This window comes from Odocoileus virginianus, chromosome 24 (assembly GCF_023699985.2).
Source record: "Odocoileus virginianus isolate 20LAN1187 ecotype Illinois chromosome 24, Ovbor_1.2, whole genome shotgun sequence".
In the NCBI taxonomy this organism is placed as follows: domain Eukaryota; kingdom Metazoa; phylum Chordata; class Mammalia; order Artiodactyla; family Cervidae; genus Odocoileus; species Odocoileus virginianus.
The window spans coordinates 29,201,242-29,205,891 of record NC_069697.1 but is presented as its reverse complement, the minus strand read 5'-3'; positions in this window follow the sequence as shown (position 1 = coordinate 29,205,891).

Below are 4,650 nucleotides of genomic sequence, written 5' to 3'. Positions count from 1 at the left end.
TTCATAGATTGGAAGACTTAGCATTATTAAGATATTAATAATACCCAATCAATCCACAGATTCAATGCAACTCCTATCAAAATTTCAGTGAGCTTTTCTTTTTGCAGAAATGGAAAATATAATCATCAAAATCATACAGAGTTGCAAGGAGTCCTGAATAGCTAAAAATTCTTGAAAAAATTAACATAGAGGACTTAACACTTCTTGATTTCAAAACTTACTACAAAGCTTTAGTTATCAGTGTGTTAGCGGCATAAAAATAAACTTATAGACCAATGGAACAGATCTAGAGAGGCCCGAAAGAAAAAACCTAAATCTATTGCAAATTCACATTGGTACCAAGCCCATTCAATAAAGGAAGAAGAGTTTCTACAACAAATGGTGCTGGGTCAAGTGGATATCCACATGCAAAAGAATGAAACTGATCACTATGCTCAAACCATATTCAAACATTAAATCAAAATGGATCAATAACCTAATTATCAATATAAGAGCTAAAACCATAAAACTCTTAAAGTAAGATATAAGAATAACCTTTCATGATTTTGGACTAGGTAATGGCTTCTTAGATATGTTACCAAAAGCATAAGTGACTAAAGAAAAACAAAGTTGACCTCATCAAAATTAAAAACTTGTATGCATCACAGCAAAGGAAATCAAAAACATTGTAAAAAGACAACCTTCAGAATGGGAGAAAACAACAGCAAATGAAATAACTGACAAAGGATTAACTACCAAAATAAACAAGCAGTTCATGCAACTCAATACCAGGAAAACAAACAACCCAATCAAAAAGTGGTAGAAGACCTAAACAGACATTTCTCAAAAAAAGGCAAACAGATGGCTAATAAACACATGAAAAGATGTTCAACATCGCTCAATATTAGAGAAATGCAAATCAAAAACTACCTCACACAAGTCAGAATGGCCATCATCAAAAAATCTACAAACAATAAATGCTGAAGAGGGTGTGGAGTAAAGGGAATTCTCTTGTATTGTTGGTAGGCATGTAAATTGATATAGGCCCTACAGAAGACAGTATGGAGATATCTTTGAAAATTAGAAACATAACTACCATATGATCCAACAGTCTCACTACTGGGCATACACCCTGAGGAAACCAAAATTGAAAAAGCCACATGTACCCCAGTGTGCACTGCAGCCCTGTTTACAATAGCTAGGACATGGAAGCAACCTAGATGTCCATCAGTAGCTGAATGGATAAAGAAGCTATGGTACATATATATAATGAAATATTATTCAGTCTTAAAAAGGAACATATCTGAGTCAGTTCTAATGAGCTGGATGAACCTAGAGCTTATGATACAGAGTGAACTAAGTCAGAAAGAGAAAAATAATCATATGCATATTTATATGGAATCTAGAAGGATGGTAGTGAGGAATCTATTTGCAGGGCAGCAACTGGGATTGGAAGAAAAGTTATGACCAGTCTAGACAGTATATTAAAAAGCAGAGACGTTACTTTGCCAACAAAGGTCCATCTAGTCAAAGCTTTGGTTTTTCCAGTAGTCATGTATGGATGTGAGAGTTGGACTATAAAGAAAGCTGAGCGCCAAAGAATTAATGCTTTTGACCTGAGGTGTTGGAGAAGACTCTTGAGAGTCCCTTGGACAACAAGGAGATCCAACCAGTCCATCCTAAAGGAAATCAGTCCTGAATATTCATTCACTGGAAGGACTGATGCTAAAGCTGAAGCTCCAATACTTTGGCCACCTGTTGTGAAGAACTGACTCACTGGAAAAGAACCTGATGCTGGGAATGATTGAAGGCGGGAGGAGAAGGGGATGACAGAGGATGAGATGGATGGATGGCATCACCAACTCAATGGAAGTGCGTTTAAGTAACTTCGAGGAGTTGGTGATGGACAGGGAAGCCTGGTGTGCTGCAGTCCATGGGGTCACAAAAAGTTGGACATGACTGAGCAACTAAACTGAATTGAATTGGGATTCCCTCATAGCTCAGTTGGTAAAGAATCTACCTGCAATGCAGGAGACTTGGATTCAATTCCTGGGTCAGGAAGATCCCCTGGAGAAGGAAATAGCAACCCGCTCTGGCATTCTTATCTGGGAAATCCTATGGACAGAGGACCTGGCAGGCTACAGCCCATGGGGTTTCAAGAGTCGGACATGACTTAGCCTTGATGTACTGCTTTTCCTATTTGGAACCAGTCTGTTGTTCCATGTCCAGTTCTAATTGTTGCTTACCGATCTGCATACAGGTTTCTCAAGAGGCAGGTCAGGTGGTCTGGTATTCCGATCTCTTTCAGAATTTTCCACAGTTTATTGTGATCCATACAAAGGCTTTGGCATAGTCAATAAAGGAGAAATTGATGTTTTTCTGGAACTCTCTTGCTTTTACGATGATCCAGAGGATGTTGGCTATTTGATCTCTGGTTCCCCTGTCTCTCTAAAACCAGCTTGAACATCTGGAAGTTCACGGTTCACATATTGCTGAAGCCTGGCTTGGAGAATTTTGAGCATTACTTTACTAGTGTGTGATGAGTGCAATTGTGTGGTAGTTTGAGCATTCTTTGGCATTGCCTTTCTTAGGGATTGGAATGAAAACTGACCTTTTCCAGTCCTGTGGCCACTGCTGAGTTTTCCAAATTTGCTGACAATATTGAGTGCAGCACTTTCACAGCATCATCTTTTAGGATTTAAAATAGCTCAACTGGAATTCCATCACCTCCGCTCGCCCTATTCGTAGTGAAGCTTCCTAAGGCCCACTTGACTTCACATTCCAGGATGTCTGGCTCTAGGTGAGTGATCACACCATCATGATTATCTTGGTCATGAAGATCTTTTTTGTACAGTTCTTCTGTGTATTCTTGCCACTTCTTCTAAATATCTTCTGCTTCTGTTAGGTACATACAATTTCTGTCCTTTATTTAGCCCATCTTTGCATGAAATATTCCCTTGGTACCTCTAATTTTCTTGAAAAGATCTTAGTCTCTCCCATTCTATTGTTTTCCTCTATTTCTTTGCATTGATCACTGAGGAAGGCTTTCTTATCTCTCCTTGCTATTCTTCAGAACTCTGCATTCAAATGGGTATATCTTTCCTTTTCTCCTTTGCTTTTCACTTCCCTTCTTTTTTTTTCCATTTATTTTTATTAGTTGGAGGCTAATTACCTTACAGTATTGTAGTGGTTTTTTGCCATACATTGACATGAATCAGCCATGGATTTACATGTATTCCCCATCCCGATCCCCCCTCCCACCTCCCTTTCCACCAGATCCCTCTGGGTCTTTTCACAGCTATTTGCAAGCCCTCCTCAGACAGCCATTTTGCTTTTTTGCATTTCTTTTTCTTGGGGATGGTTTTGATTCCTGTCTCCTGTACAATGTCACAAACCTCTGTCCATAGTTCATCAGGCACTCTGTCTATCAGATCTAGTCCCTTGAATCTATTTCTCACTTCCACTGTATAGTCATAAGGGACTTGATTTAGGTCAAACCTGAATGGTCAAGTGGTTTCCCCCATTTTCTTCAATTTCAGTCTGAATTTGGCAATAAGGAGTTCATGCTCTGAGCCACAGTCAGCGCCTGGTCTTGTTTTTGCTGACTGTATAGAGTTTCTCCATCTTTGGCTGCAAAAAATATAATCAATCTGATTTCAGTGTCGACCATCTGGTGATGTCCATGTGTAGAGTCCTCTCTTGTGTTGTTGGAAGAGGGTGTTTGCTATGACCAGTGCTTTCTCTTGGCAGAACTCTATAAGCCTTTGCCCTGCTTCATTCTGTACTCCAAGGCCAAATTTTCCTGTTACTCCAGGTGTTTTTTTACTTCCTCCTTTTGCATTCCAGTCCCCAATATGAAAAGGACATCATTTTTGGATGTTAATTCTAGAAGGTCTTGTAGGTCTTCATAGAACCGTTTAACTTCAGCTTCTTCAGCATTACTGGTCGGGGCATAGATTTGGATTGCCATGATATTGAATGGTTTGCCTTGCAAACAAACAGAGATCATTCTGTCGTTTTTGAGATTGCATCCAAATACTGCATTTCGGACTCTTTTGTTGACTATGATGGCTACTCCGTTTCTTCTAAGGGATTCCTGCCCACAGTAGTAGATGTAATGGTCATCTGAGTTAAATTCACCCATTCCAGTCCATCTTAGTTAGCTGATTTCTAGAATGTCAGTGTTCACTCTTGCCATCTCCTCTTTGACCACTTCCAATTTGCCTTGATTCATGGACCTAACATTCCAGGTTCCTATGCAATATTGCTCTTTACAGCACCAAACCTTGCTTCTATCACCAGTCCCATCCACAACTGGGTATTGTTTTTGCTTTGGCTCCACCCCTTCATTCTTTCTGGAGTTATTTTTCCACTGATCTCCAGTAGCATATTGGGCACCTAGCGACCTGGGGAGTTCATCTTTCAGTGTCCTATTTTTTTTCCTTTTCATACTCTTCACGGGGTTCTCAAGGCAAGAATACTGAAGTGGTTTGCCATTCCCTTCTCCAGTGGACCACATTCTGTCAGACGTCTCCACCATGACCCGTCTGTCTTGGGTGGTCCCACATAGCATGACTTAGTTTCATTGAGTTAGACAAGGCTGTGGTCCATGTGATCAGATTGGCTAGTTGTCTGTGATTGTGGTTTCAGTCTGTCTGCCCTCTCATGCCC